At 52.1% G+C, this 16257-nt stretch overlaps 1 protein-coding gene across 1 annotated transcript in view; it reads right to left on the reverse strand.

Annotated features, from left to right (window-relative positions):
* The window catches only part of LOC139750966 (pentatricopeptide repeat-containing protein 2, mitochondrial-like), a 153132-nt gene that overhangs the window by 122957 nt on the left and 13918 nt on the right, over nt 1-16257 (reverse strand). The window contains exon 2 of the mRNA XM_071665936.1: nt 11329-11467. The gene's annotated coding sequence lies outside the window, so the exon portion shown is untranslated. The remainder of the gene's footprint in view (nt 1-11328; nt 11468-16257) is intronic.

Below are 16257 nucleotides of genomic sequence, written 5' to 3' on the forward strand. Positions count from 1 at the left end.
ACATAAGGTAAAGTAGTACATGTGAGGTGTACATATAGTGATGCTGGTGTATACGTATGGTAAAACATTACAGCATGTAAGGTGTACATATATTGATGCTGGTGTATACGTAAGGTAAAGCAATACAGTATGTGAGGTGTACATATAGTGATGCTGGTGTGTACATAAGGTAAAGCATTACAGCATGTAAGGTGTACATATAGTGATGCTGGTGTATACGTAAGGTAAAGCAATACAGTATGTGAGGTGTGCATATAGTGATGCTGGTGTGTACATAAGGTGTGTACATATAGTGATGCTGGTGTGTACATAAGGTAAAGCATTACAGCATGTAAGGTGTACATATATTGATGCTGGTGTATACGTAAGGTAAAGCAATACAGTATGTGATGTGTGATCCTGGGATCAACATGGAGAGGTCAGAGAAGATGGTGTTGCTTGTGATTGACGCGCCAGGTCGGGTCGCAGACGACACGAGCCGTGAGTATGGTTAGGGAGGCGACCATCTACGGCCACATCTACCACCCACCTACTACACCCACCACCACAATCACGACAACAAACCACCACAACAACCACAATAACAACAGCAGCACTACCAGCAGGACCACAATTCACGTCTGGTGGCCACGAGCCATGCCATCCCCCGTCACTTTCTCCTGTGACTAACCTCTCTCTCTCTCTCTCTCTCTCTCTCTCTCTCTCTCTCTCTCTCTCTCTCTCTCTCTCTCTCTCTCTCTCTCTCTCTCTCTCTACCTACCTACCTAGCTAGTGGTACCACAACCTGGTACCACACTAGCCCAGGGTCGTGGTAGTGCCACGACCTGGTACCACACTAGCCCAGGGTCGTGGTGGTGCCACGACCTGGTACCACACTAGCCCAGGGTCGTGGTCGTGCCACGACCCGGTACCACACTGGCCAGGGTTGTGGTGGTGCCACGACCTGGTACCACACTAGCCCAGGGTCGTGGTGGTGCCACGACCTGGTACCACACTAGCCCAGGGTCGTGGTGGTGCCACGACTTGGTACCACACTAGCCCAGGGTTGTGGTGGTGCCACGACTTGGTACCACACTAGCCCAGGGTCGTGGTGGTGCCACGACCCGGTACCACACTGGCCCAGGGTCGTGGTGGTGCCACGACTTGGTACCACACTAGCCCAGGGTCGTGGTGGTGCCACGACCCGGTACCACACCGGCCAGGGGTCGTGGTGGTGCCACGACCTGGTACCACACTAGCCCAGGGTCGTGGTAGTGCCACGACCTGGTACCACACTGGCCCAGGGTCGTGGTGGTGCCACGACCTGGTGCCAGCAGCCATGACTGGCTGGTACCGTCAGACTGACACATGACGGTTTTCTGTCGCCTGTGTTACGCACCCATTGTACTTCTGATGGGCTTAGGGGACGGGTAGGCGTGGTGGGTGGGTGGCAGAACAACAGGTGTGGTGGGTGTGTGGCAGAGCAACAGGTGTGGTGGGTGGGTGGCAGAACAGCAGGTGCGGTGGATGGGTAGGTGGGAGGACAACGGGTGTGGTGGGTGGGTAGGTGGGAGGACAACAGGTGTGGTGGGTGGGTGGCAGAGCAACAGGTGTGGTGGGTGGGTGGCAGAGCAACGGGTGTGGTGGGTGTGTGGCAGAGCAACAGGTGTGGTGGGTGGGTGTCAGAACAGCAGGTGCGATGGATGGGTAGGTGGGAGGACAACGGGTGTTGGTGGGTGGGTAGGTGGGAGGACATCAGGTGTGGTGGGTGGGTGGGTGGGTCGGAGGACAACAGGTGTACACGGTCAGGCTGTGGTGAATGAGTGGCCCAAAAAAAGGCAGGTGTGCTTGTAGCCATCCAAGCACAGGTGTTTGATTCATTCTGTCATTCGAAAATCAGCACCGAAGATGCTGACGTGTGGACGTGCTGAACCCAGACCCCCCCCCCATGACTCAGCTGAACCTCACCCGTGACGTAAGGGAGAGAGAGAGAGAGAGAGAGAGAGAGAGAGAGAGAGAGAGAGAGAGAGAGAGAGAGAGAGAGAGAGAGAGAGAGAGAGAGAGGCGTAAGCTGCACGTCCCTCGTCACATACAGATCATCCACTTTCTACGGGTTATCTGCTTGGCACGTCTCTCTTGGTATGGACGGGGCGATGATGATCATCGAGGGAGGAGAGGGTGGTTGTGGGTCTGACCTACAAAGCCTCCTTAGCAGGTGCCGCTCCTACTTGACCCCTCCTCCCCTACAGCCAGGCATAATGAGGCAATCTCCTGCTGGACGAGGCGCTAGAGTACGTCATCAGACGTGACACCCTCAGCTACCAGCTCCGCCTCCGCCCCTCTGCCAGGGACACATACACACACACGGGTAATGCCTTATAAATATAAGTATGTGTGTGTGTGTGTGGCCGGAAACCAAGATTAGTAATGGAGTGATATTCTCGGTAGGGAGGCCAAGTTCTGCGCCGCGCCAGTATGGAGGTCAGGGTTGACTGCCTTCTGTCTCCAGATTCTGTCGCATCTTGACGCTGGGAAAAACTATGACCACTATCTTCTCTGGCAAGAATGACGCCGAGGGTGGAGAGGTTACGACTCGTATCTCATCCTCTTGACTCAACCTTCAACTGTGAGGCATTGCTTTTAAGAACTGTCTCCAACCTCTCTGGGGAAGAAAGTCTCATCCCACATCGACAGATGTCAACAGATCCGACGAGATAAGGGCGAGGACCAACCCTACAGCCAGACGGACATCAACCGTATGTGGGCCGCCAACCCCCCCACCACCGGTGCCTTATCCTCTGCTCCCAACCTTTCTATACCACGTGCCATTGGCCTGTCTCCCCACCATAACCATCTGTACCACGTACCACTGGCCTGTCTCCCCACCATGACCATCTGTACCACGTACCACTGGTCTGTCTCCCCACCATGACCATCTGTACCACGTACCACTGGCCTGTCTCCCCACCATGACCATCTGTACCACGTACCACTGGCCTGTCTCCCCACCATGACCATCTGTACCACGTACCACTGGTCTGTCTCCCCACCATGACCATCTGTACCACGTACCACTGGCCTGTCTCCCCACCATGACCATCTGTACCACGTACCACTGGCCTGTCTCCCCACCATGACCATCTGTACCACGTACCACTGGCCTGTCTCCCCACCATAACCATCTGTACCACGTACCACTGGCCTGTCTCCCCACCATGACCATCTGTACCACGTACCACTGGTCTGTCTCCCCACCATGACCATCTGTACCACGTACCACTGGCCTGTCTCCCCACCATGACCATCTGTACCACGTACCACTGGCCTGTCTCCCCACCATGACCATCTGTACCACGTACCACTGGCCTGTCTCCCCACCATGACCATCTGTACCACGTACCACTAGCCTGTCTCCCCACCATGACCATCTGTACCACGTACCACTGGCCTGTCTCCCCACCATGACCATCTGTACCACGTACCACTGGCCTGTCTCCCCACCATGGCCATCTGTACCACGTACCACTAGCCTGTCTCCCCACCATGACCATCTGTACCACGTACCACTGGCCTGTCTCTGGCCTCTCTCTCCACCATAACCATCTGTACCACATACCACTGGCCCGTCTCCCCACCATGACCATCTGTACCACGTACCACTGGCCTGTCTCCCCACCATGACCATCTGTACCACGTGTCGCTGGTCTGTCTCCCCACCATGACCATCTGTACCACGTACCACTGGCCTGTCTCCCCACCATGACCATCTGTACCACGTAACACTGGCCTGTCTCCCCACCATGACCATCTGTACCACGTACCACTGGCCTGTCTCTGGCCTCTCTCCCCACCATGACCATCTGTACCACATACCACTGGCCCGTCTCCCCACCATGACCATCTGTACCACGTACCACTGGCCTGTCTCCCCACCATGACCATCTGTACCACGTGTCGCTGGTCTGTCTCCCCACCATGACCATCTGTACCACGTACCACTGGCCTGTCTCCCCACCATGGCCATCTGTACCACGTACCACTGGCCTGTCTCCCCACCATGACCATCTGTACCACGTACCACTGGCCTGTCTCCCCACCATGACCATCTGTACCACGTATCACTGGCCTGTCTCCCCACCATGGCCATCTGTACCACGTACCACTGGCCTGTCTCCCAACCGTCAAATCCTGTACCACAGAAGACCTAGTCTATAACAACGTTATCTGTTGGGCAACAGTTCACAGGAAAGACAGATAACAGAAGACCTGATGGTCTATGACGTTATCTGCTGGAGGACAGGATATGGAAATAACAGTTAACAGAAGAACTCCGTGTCTATGATGTTGTTATCTGATGGTCTATAGCAAAGTGATCTGCTGAGGGACGACAGTACATGGGAGGGACAGAAAATAGAAGAACGGATTGTCTATGACGAGGCTATATCTGCTGGAGGACAATATATGGTAAGGACAGATAACAGAGGACCTGATGGTGTATGACAAGGTCACCTACTGTGGGACAATACATGGGAAGGACAGATAAAAGATATGACGATCTCTAACGAGGTTATCTGCTGAATTGGAGTAAGAAACCCCTACAACACCAGGGTGGGAAGGCAGCAAGACCCTACAGAATAGGAGGACCATCAGAAGGATGCAGAAGACTCGGGAAACAGCATCGACATCGAGGTCCTCGGTCTAAGTCTTCTGCTGGAGGAGGAGGATGATCTCGGGGAGTGTCTGGTACACTGGATGAAGGACCTGTTCCACTGGCCCTGTTCTTAAGCTGGGCGAGAGATTCCGCTGAAGAAGTACAGATCCTATTTCTCAACAGCATGATAGAGAAATAACTTTAGACCACAATATCGTCATGAAGTACGCCCACACAGATGGAGGATATATCGTCTTTCAAAATAGCAGCAGACAACTAATGTCAAACCACAAAGCCATTACCAAACCACAAAGCCATTACCCAACGAGGTGTTGAGACCATTGAAAAAGGATAATCAAGGGAGATAGAATTTAGATTTTTCTTCCTTGGAACAAAGTAAACTTTGAGAGACCGTGGCTTTCAGCGAGTGAGCGTCATGTGTCACCAAACCCTCTGGTCTTTTACGAGAGTTAAATCGCGGTGGAAAGAGAGAGAGACGGGTGAACTCCCTACTTCTGGAGAGGTTAGAGGGAGTTAACGTCGCCCAGAGAGGGTTAGGGGAAAATTAGTCCCAGGGAATACTGACGACGTGCAGGAAAAATGGAGTAAGAATTAGTTAGTGCGGCGAAGAAGAGGACATATGAGAGAGCGAGTGAGATAGCGTGAGGGGGAAAGAACATAAGTGGAAGAAGAGGACATACAAGTGAGAGGAAGAAAAGCCACAAGGTCACAAACGGAGTCCCTCAGAATTCAGTGTTGGGACAGTTCTTATCTTTCACTACTATAAATAACATGGGGGAAAAAAAGAAAGAGGATTTAGCTTATCATGTTCGCTCATGATAATTATCTTATTAAAACGAACGTCTCTACAGTGCAACATCCTGCAAGGTGACGTCCGCCGGTTGCAACGCTCGTCGATAAACGACAAGTGAAGCTTAATTGAAACCGATGGAAAGTACGACGTTGGGAAAGGTTACTATCAGACCATATTACGTTTACGTCATGGTCACCAACTACGATAGCCTGACTGTGGTAGTAAACAAACTGACAATTTTGTGACACGAACAGTCAAAGCAGAATGACTGTGACAAACCCATACCGCCACCTCGTCTTTGAATTGTATCGAAACCAAACCAGAGGTACCGAAAGCTTAGTCCCCGTCCTGGTGAAGAGCATGGTGGTACTCAGCAGCGACTAGGTCGCCCTCCTGGTGAGGCACATGGTGGTACGTTGTGACGACCAGGTCCCCCTCCTGGTGAGGCAGGTGTTAAGGAGTTACGAGGGAACAAGTCAAGCTCTTGCTCAGCCCTCTTAGGAAGACACAAGAACAATATGGAATACGAAACTAACCCTGGGCTACTGAGGGGTTTGCATGTTGTGAGAACAGACATAAGAAAGCTCTGCTCAAACTAAGGAACGTATAGGAAAATCGGCCACATAATTTTACGCAGGGTGTTTGAATATATACGTCTTGGTGGCGAGCAGGGGTTGGTTGGTGTGGCCAGCGGCTGGTGTGGCCAGCATGGGTGTCCGATGTGATCAACAAGTGTGGTGGAAGGCGTGGTGGAAGGCGTGGGCAGCAGGGGTTTGGGAAGGTGTGGGTGGGAGGCAAGCAGGTCCCCACCGGTAAGGTCACCTGTTCTGTCCTCTGCTTGCGGGGGAGGCAGGCAGTTGGCCATATACCTGGCCAGACACGGACCATGGGGGCGGCCCCACCTTGATCATAATACACCAGGACAATCATCAACCAAGCCATGGTCCTCACTTTTGCCCTGGGTAAGGAGACGAGGGATTCATCAGGGATCATGGGATGTGTACGAAGCTATGAATCTAGAAAGCGTGCTTGCCTGCGCATGCGTGTCTGTATGTGTGTACACGCATGTACAGATATTATCCTCCTCCCTTGGAGACTATCCAGCAAATTTAAATGTCTCCATAAGTGGAGGGACCAACTTGTTTACTCCAGTTTCATGCAAATATATTTCTTTTTTTTACACGTGTTTGCTCAAGGATCCAAAGGTATTTTTGACACTCAAACATATGTCCTTCGTTTCCATGAACAATATCCTAATATCCTGATGTAACAGACAGGGTGTTAAAGGATCTCTTAATTCCCTCTTACCATAAGATTCCTACATATTCCTGGGATGATGAAAGATAATTATCACTCAGTTTCATTTCGGTGTTTCCAGTTGTCATCATTTTCCTTATGCGATAGACTGAACCCCATCGACCATGTATCTAACAAATGTTTGAACCCCCATCCCCCCGTCTCTCTCTCTCTCTCTCTCTCTCTCTCTCTCTCTCTCTCTCTCTCTCTCTCTCTCTCTCTCTCTCTCTCTCTCTCTCTCTCCTAATTCTAACACCATTTGCAGAATACATTCCGGTACGAGAGACTTCCGGCAAGTAATACATATAGAGATTACGAATACCAGAGGCACCAAGACAGGGACATAGGGAACACCATTGGGTCACTTATACCCAAAATGAAGAGGTAAATCTGAGGCATAATTTCTATTCCCTTACGCCCACGATATTTTCCATATACCCAAAAAGGAGAACCCTTTTCACAAGAAGACCTCCTCTAGTGTCCTCTTAGTGTGAGACACTGGCAACAGGGTATAGACGATATCAACTCCAAAGTTCCTCTCACATACAGATTTCTACTACATAATATCCATACTGAAGCCTTCTTTCACGGGGTGTCTCTCCCATCCTCACTACAGTTGCTCGGGTTGAATTTCATCAACCATGTATCAGACCCACTTTGCAGCAGCCTGTCTACTTCCCCCTTGTGAGTGGATGAAACCTTTCCTACTTTTCACTCACGTCTAAAACATTTGAGTCATCTGCAAACATATCCAAGTCAGAGTTCCATACCTTCTGACATGTCATCTACATAGGTCAAGAAGAGTTTAACGCTCCCATGATACCCCTATGACACTCTACTGGTGACCTGAACCCATTTACAAAGAGGATTCTCTGCTATGTATCCTCTGTTCCCTACCACTTAGATAATCTATCCAGTGAAAGACCATTTAGATAATCTATCCACTGAAGGAATCTATTCCTTATTCTATTCTCAATTAGCCTTCCTTGCGGCACAGTGTCAAAGAATTCTGACCGTTTAGATGCAATAGTTCTGTCTAAGACATTGACTTCCATTCCCTGAGACTCTATTGTTTATCTTTTAGGCAATTTTTCCTCTGCAGGAAGTCGTCTATTTAATTGCCGTCACACACACACACACACACCTCGGCTTAAGCCCCAAGGGGAGGATAATGACCTGGGTTGGGTGTAAGCCGACTGCCAATGTCCAGACTTCAGACACATGCGAGTTCCGACCCCCGGGCAGACACGTGCTTGCTCATGGTCAGTAACACTACTACACCACGGAGACCCCAGCGTGTGTGTGTCTGTGTGTGTGTGTGTTAGCATGGAGGGATGGTAGGAGCCGATCAGGGCGGGGAGGTCCGTAGACCAGCAGACGTGCCTACAACAAGCAAAATACCTAGACCTGATGGAGACGAAGCGAGTGGAAAACGTGTGGAAAGTGAGACTTCAGAGTGGGGTAGACTGAAGACCAGCAGGCAGGCAGGACGGTAGGAAAGCAAGAACTGCAATCCTGGATTAAGTAGGCCGACAGACGGGAGAAGAGATGTCAGAAGACAGCCAGCGAACCAAACAGATGGCGGGCAAACAGGCAGTCGACCACATAAGCTGGCGAACAAGAAGGCATACCCCCGGGACGGTAAAGCATGTATACGTCTATGAAGACATCAGTGGAAAGGGAGATGGTCAGGAAGGCAAATAAGCAAGTAGTCAGACACACTTGGTTATTTAAGCAGAAAGGATGCGGTCATAAAAGCCGTCGAAAAGCAGCAGAGAAACTAGACATATGGGTGGTAAAAAAAAAAAAACATCATAAGGGAGGGCTGTGGCCTAGAGAGAGAGAGGAGGTGGTGTGACGTGACCTGGAAGGCTGTGTTTGTGTGCTTGGGGAAAGGGACGTGCGACAGGGGGTGTGCCTCCACCACTAATGGTCCAGTCAAACGTTCTTGGAACGCCATCTCTCTTAGGGGGGGACAAAAAGGAACGCCATCTCTCTTCGGGGGGCAAAAAGGAACGCCATCTCTCTCGGGGGGGGCAAAAAGGACACCACAAGACCACAGGCCCACACATGTGGTCTACACAAATTGTCGTCAAGGGTAATGTGTTTGGACGGTACGTGTAACAACAAGTGTCATGATTCCAATGGTTGTCTCCAGTTCTTCTAACCAGCCGCTTGTGGGTAGTGCGTACCCAAGCAGCGTCGGTGGGGAGGGAAGTGCACTGCTTTGGTCATCTGGTAGGTGGAGAGCGAGTAGAGCTGTAACAGAAGGCGGGGAAAGGTGGAGTTGTACCACAGGTGGAGGAGGCATAGGAAGCAGAGCGACGACATTTCATCAGGTGGAGAATATGACTGTTGGCGGGAACCAGTCCAGCCAGGGCAGAGGAGAGGTGTAGTGTGGTTGTGAGTCAGGCCAGGTGGTGGGTGGCATCTGGGAGTCAGGCTTGGTGGTGGGTGGCACCTGGGGGGGTAGGCAAGATGTTGGGTGGCACGTGGAAGGTGGGTCAGACGTGGGTGGCACCTAGAGGGTGGGGGAGGAGGCTAGGTGCTGGGCAGCACTTTGGGAGTAGGCCAGGTGGTGGATGACACCTGGGGGAGCAGACCAGGTGGTGGGTGGCACCTGGGGGAGCAGACCAGGTGGTGGGTGGCACCTGGGGGAGCAGACCAGGTGGTGGGTGGCACCTGGGGGAGCAGACCAGGTGGTGGGTGGCACCTGAGGGCAGGAAAGGCGGTGGGTGGCACCTGGAGGACAGGACAGGTGGTGGGTGGCACCTGGGTGGCAGGAGATGGTGGGTGTCACCTGGAGGACAGGCCAGGTGGTGGATGGGTGGCACCTAGAGGACAGGCCAGGTGGTGGATGGGTGTCACCTGTAGGACAGGTCAGGTGGTGGATGGGTGTCACCTGGAGGACAGGTCAGGTGATGGGTGGGTGTCACCTGGAGGACAGGCCAGGTGGTGGATGGGTGTCACCTAGAGGACAGGCCAGGTGATGGATGGGTGTCACCTAGAGGACAGGTCAGGTGGTGGATGGGTAGCACCTGGAGGACAGGTCAGGTGGTGGATGGGTGTCACCTAGAGGACAGGCCAGGTGGTGGATGGGTGTCACCTAGAGGACAGGCCAGCAGGTGGAGGTGGACGTCAGATTCACCTACGAGTCTACCTGCCCTCGGGCCACACAGGCACCTCACCTGAAACAGAACGTAAACACCAGGCCAGTGCAGCAGGCAAGGCGGCACACAAACAAGCAGTCAGACGGGTTTCTGATGCTTTAGAGAGATGTTCGCTGGGTGGGTGGGTGGGTGAAGGTGGTGGGCTGGGTGGTGGTGAGTGAGGGAGGGTGGGCGGGGCAGGCTGAGGGCGGGCATGCAGGGCCGAGGCCCCCTCAGTCTGCCTTACGCTGTGGCCGCGGACACACACACACCATCCTCCTGCCGCTCCTCATCACCACCACCACACCCCACCACGCCCCACCACCCACCACCCACCACCACCCACCACCCACCACCCCTACGGTAAGACCATCACTGTTGCTTCCACAGCCTGGGTCTACGACGCCCGGTGGGATAGGCTGGGACTGGGATAGGCTGCTCTGCTCAATTCACGCTGGGATTTTTTGGGATCTCTATTTCAACCTTCGCCATCATACACATACTCATGTCCTCATCTCGGCTCGTAAGTATGATGGCTCTGAGGTGTGTTGCAGTTCAAGTGTCCTGCGACTTCAGGTGGTGTAGGATTCTTGTGTTGCAAGGGAAGGATTCTTGTGTTGCAAGGGAAGGATTCTCCTGTGTTGCCAGGGAAGGATTCCTGTATTGCAAGGGAAGGATTCCTGTGTTATAAGGGAAGGATTCTTGTGTTGCATATTCCATGAAAGAATTCTCGTACTGTGATATTAATGGAGAGGATTCCAGTCATGTGGATTCTAGGAAGTATGTTTTGTGTTCCCAATTCCAAGGTAGAATTTTTTTTGATGAAGCGAATCCTAGGATGGGCGGGACAATTGTGTTGTAGAATTCTGGGCAGGATTCTCATACCTTAATCTAAGGGTAGCATTTCTGTGTATCTAATTCGAGTAAAGGGACGTCGAGTTGCAAATTAATGGATGGATTCTTACGTATTTGGTACCCTAAAGGAAAGGATTCTAAGCTGTTATTCAAAGGGAAGGATTCTTCTTCTATTACTGTTCCAAGGACAGAATTCTTGTATGACACCATCTAGGGAGAAACACTTGTTTCACGTCCTACTCGACACTCGATAATATGACATATCGACTCTATGTAAACATCGACTGTAATCCTGTTAGGATCTTGGTCCTTTCTCGACCGTCACCAAGTTCTTTAACATGCAAATTACCGTCAAGCTCAACGTAGGGCAACATCAGCTGTTTTCTTTGGGGCTGGTGGAGGAGGAAGGAAGGAAGGAAGGAAGGGGGGACTCATTGGAAAGTATTTGCCACCTGCAGATCTACTCAAGTCCAAAAACCCACGACGACACCTGGCCAAACGTAGATGCATGTGGTAGATTATGGTGATTTTGATGCGTTCGAGATAGGTAGACCAGGAAATGTTGACAATGAATCACCCCTCACCTCTTTAGGCCAGATGATGGCGTGGCGCGTCACCACCTCCACCACCCATGGAAATTTGAAGGGCGTTTCATAATAGTGGTGGAACAGCCTCATGTATCATTGGCGTGGGCGAGGCGCATCACAGACACTGGGCAGCACACTGGAAGAGTAAAGAATTATACAATTGTTGAGGAATGTCAAGAAAGTTACACGGGGGAGGGAGGAGGAGGAGGAGGAGGAGAGGAAAGAGCGGGAGGGTGTTGGGCCAAGTGCCAAACACAACCCAGGCAAAAATGACACAGCAGTGAAGCTAAGAGTGGGGGCCCTACGTTACTCTAGACCAGGCAAAAATGATACAGCAGTGAAGCTAAGAGTGGGGGCCCTACGTACTCTAGACCAGGCAAAAATGACACAGCAGTGAAGCTAAGGGTGGGGCACCACGTACTCTAGATGAGGCAAAAATGATACAGCAGTGAAGCTAAGGGTGGGGGCCCTACGTACTCTAGACCAGGCAAAAATGATACAGCAGTGAAGCTAAGGGTGGGGGCCCTACGTTACTCTAGACCAGGCAAAAATGATACAGCAGTGAAGCTAAGAGTGGGGGCCCTACGTACTCTAGACCAGGCAAAAATGACACAGCAGTGAAGCTAAGGGTGGGGCACCACGTACTCTAGATGAGGCAAAAATGATACAGCAGTGAAGCTAAGGGTGGGGGCCCTACGTACTCTAGACCAGGCAAAAATGATACAGCAGTGAAGCTAAGGGTGGGGGCCCTACGTTACTCTAGACCAGGCAAAAATGATACAGCAGTGAAGCTAAGGGTGGGGCACCACGTACTCTAGATGAGGCAAAAATGATACAGCAGTGAAGCTAAGGGTGGGGGCCCTACGTACTCTAGACCAGGCAAAAATGATACAGCAGTGAAGCTAAGGGTGGGGGCCCTACGTTACTCTAGACCAGGCAAAAATGATACAGCAGTGAAGCTAAGGGTGGGGGCCCTACGTTACTCTAGACTAGGCAAAAATGATACAGCAGTGAAGCTAAGGGTGGGGCCCCCACGTTACTCTAGACCAGGCAAAAATGATACAGCAGTGAAGCTAAGGGTGGGGCCCCACGTACTCTAGACAAGTGTTAGAAATAAGGGCCTCGTGTATTCCTGGTAAAGTGTCTTAGATGGGCTGAGGGGACCCCCCTAACGTACTTCCATACGTAAGATTAATGAGTCAGCTGTGGGGGTCACTATATTAACCCTTGGGAGTTACAGAAGTGGGTTCAGGGACCACGTAACGACTCTGTCAATTCATCAATATTTTTGGGATAAAATGGACATCAGAAACTATCATGATATACATAAATATAAACAATAACAATATGTCTTTAGATATGCCACAGCCAAATTGATGTCTAAGCCATATATTTATATTAATTGTCCTTAGGAATAGGTGACAAAGAACAGTACCCATATACCTCCTTCGTAATAGGGTCTGAGAAGGGACGAGAGGTGGTCTAGGAATCTTCCCCTCTTGTATTATCAATTTCCGAAACGAAGAACAGCGAATGAGCCAAGCGAAGATTTCTTCTAGTAAGGCTGCCTGCAGTCGTGTGCTCGCTGGACGGGAAATGACAAAACAAGTGTGTGTATATATATATATATATATATATATATATATATATATATATATATATATATATATATATATATATATATATATATATATATATATATATATACACGTGAATGTGTGTTTTGTATTTTGTTTTACGTGAACAATTTGTCATCCAAGAAAATGTGACAAGCAAGTTATCCCGTCCTAAAGTCTCACGAAAGCTAAGCGTGAGGAGCAACAGGTATGTGTGGGAGGCAGCAGGTGAGTGTGGGAGGCAGAATGGCCAGTGTGGGAGGGAGCAGGTGAGTGTGGGAGGCAGAGGGTCGGTGTGAGAGGCATTAAGCGAGTCTGGGAGACAAGCGAGTGAGTGTGGGAGGTAGCAGACGAGTTTGGGAGGCAGAGGGTGAGTGCGAGAGGAAGTGGGCGAGTTTGGAAGGCCAGTGTGGGAGGGTGAGGGCGAGTGTGAGAGGCAATAGGTGAGTTTGGAAGGTGGGTGTGAGAGGCAGTGAGTTTGGGAGACGGGGGGTGAGGGGTGGACTGTGGGAGGTAGCAGGTGAGTGGGGGGTATTAGCGTGGGAGGCAGTGGGTGTATGTGGAAGGTAGTGAGTGTGGGAGGCAGTAGGTGAGCGCAAAAGGTATCAGCCGAGTGTAGGAGGCTGTAGGTGAGCGTCGGAGGCAATAAGTAAATGTGAAGCAGAAGGCGAGTATGGGAGGCAGTAAGTAAATGTGGGAGGCAGGAGGTGAACGTGGGAGGCAGGAGGTGAATGTGGGAGGCAGAAGTTGAGTGTGGGAGGCAGAAAGTGAGCGTAGGAGGCAGGAATAGGTGAATGTGGGAGGCAGCAGGTGAGCGAGGAAGGCAGCAGGTGTGTGGGTGGCATGAGTGAGTGTGAGAGGCAGCAGATGAGTGTGGGAGGTAGCAGACAAGTATGGGAGATAGTAGGTGAGTGTGGGAGGCAGCAGGTGAGTGTGGGAGGCAGCAGGTGAGTGTGGGAGGCGCGGGGGGCTGGGGGTTGGCTAGACTGTAGCAACACTGACCCATTGCCAGTCACCGTGTTATGGTAATGACGACGCTGCTGGTGCTGTCTACTGGTACCGCCTGCCTTCTGCTGTCTCACCTACTGTCTCCAACACCACCACCATCACCATCACCACCTCCACCACCACCAACATCTCCACCACTACCATCACCACCAACACAATCAACAGTCGTTATGTTGTTTACCTGTCACAGTCAAACTGCCATCGCCTCCTGTCCGTGTCGTCTCGTCAAACTGTCCCGCTCTTCACTGTCGCAGGGGGCCGCACACTGCCCCTCTGTATAGCACTGTCTTTACCATGCACAGCCTCCTCCGTCATGCGATAAGGACCGAAGTCCCTCGTTAGACCCCTGAGACACCTAGCAATTGAGCCTGTGCTCATAGTGGTATGAGGCGAGAGTATAGCACTGTCTTGTTGTTACTAGGGTTACTAGCGAGTCCGTGTTGGTGTGTGGTGGTAGCTATGGCTTATCCTGTCGCACTCTCGCCAAATTAGGACATCTCAAACACTTCACTGATGAAATCTGATCACCACTTCTAACAAATGCCGCGCGTGTGTGTGTGTGTGACCCTCAAGTCGCTATCTTTCCTATCGTCTTTATATCGCAGCGTCCGTATCTTGACCACTGACGGATATCGCGTGACACTGATACACATCTGTTGCCCCACATCTTCCGTCGGGTCAGTCGGCTTTCCTACGTCCAACATGATTTTTTCACAACTCTCCCGTCTCTCCACAACACATACACTTTGACGATTCCCTCCCACACATGCATCTTGACGACGCCCTCCTACACATGTACCTGACGACCCCCCACAAATGCACCTTGACGGCCTCCTCCCACACATGTACCAGACGACCCCCCACAAATGCATCTTGACGAACCCCTCCCACACATGTACCGGACGACCCTCCACAAATGCATCTTGACGAACCCCTCCCACACATGTACCTGACCACCTCTCCCACACATGCACCTCGACGACCCCCTCCCACACATGCAACTCGACGACCCCATCCCACACATACACCTCGACGACCCCATCCCACACATGCACCTCGACGACCCCATCCCACACATGCACCTCGACGACCCCCTCCCACACATACACCTCGACGACCCCATCCCACACATGCACCTCGACGACTCCATCCTACACATGCACCTTGATTACCCCATCCCACACATGCACCTCGCCGACCCCACCCCCACACATGCATCTTGAAGACCACACAACCCCCACACATGCATCTTGAAGACCACACAACCACTACACATGCATCTTGAAGACCACACAACCCCCACACATGCATCTTGAAGACCACACAACCCCCACACATGCATCTTGAAGACCACACAACCCCCACACATGCATCTTGAAGACCACACAACCCCCCCCCCCCTACACACACACACCTTCCCGGTCCTTGCTTACCTCCACATGTGCCAGATCACCACACACCGTCACAACAATTCCATTAAACACACTCCTCCAGCACCTCCACTCCTCCACGGCGTCCTCCAGTACCCCCACTCCTCCAAGATGTCCTCCAGCACCTCCACTCCTCCACGGCGTCCTCCAGTACCCCCACTCCTCCAAGATGTCCTCCAGCACCTCCACTCCTCCACGGCGTCCTCCAGTACCCCCACTCCTCCAAGACGTCCTCCAGAACCCTCCCCCCCCCCCCTAGTACCTCCACTCCTCCAAGACGTCCTCCAGAACCCCCACTCCTCCAAGACGTCCTGCAGTACCCCTACCCCTCCAAGACGTCCTTCAGAACCCCTACTCCTCCACGACGTCCTCCAGTAGCCCCTCTCCTCCAAGGCGTCCTCCAGTACCCCCACCCTTCCACGACGTCTTCTAGTACCCTTACCCTTCCATGACGTCCAACGACCTCTTTTATTCCATCCCGTCTAACCTCTACCACATCAACTGACCACTGTATCATCTCGTGACGACACCCCATTTTCTATACCATGTAACGACACGTCCCAGGAGGTGCCAGTGTCCCCTCCCACCACAAACCCCCCAATGTCCCGGCACAACCAACGGGGTGCCACTGTCCCCCTCCCACCACGACCCACCATTAACAGAAGCAAATGCCACTGCGACGGGGCCGTCTTGCCTTCATATGGAGAGGTCGAGGCCATGGAAGGGAAAGTTAGCGTCCGGGGACTTGCTGGGGGGTCCCTGGCGCCTCAGACTCTCCCCTCCTGAGTGCTTGTTCGTCCCTCCTGGTCCTTTGAAAAGTGTTTTCTGGTCCCAATGAACGTCTCCTTGTCCTTGTAAATGTCTCCTGGTCC

Source organism: Panulirus ornatus, chromosome 10 (genome assembly GCF_036320965.1).
Source record: "Panulirus ornatus isolate Po-2019 chromosome 10, ASM3632096v1, whole genome shotgun sequence".
NCBI lineage: Eukaryota > Metazoa > Arthropoda > Malacostraca > Decapoda > Palinuridae > Panulirus > Panulirus ornatus.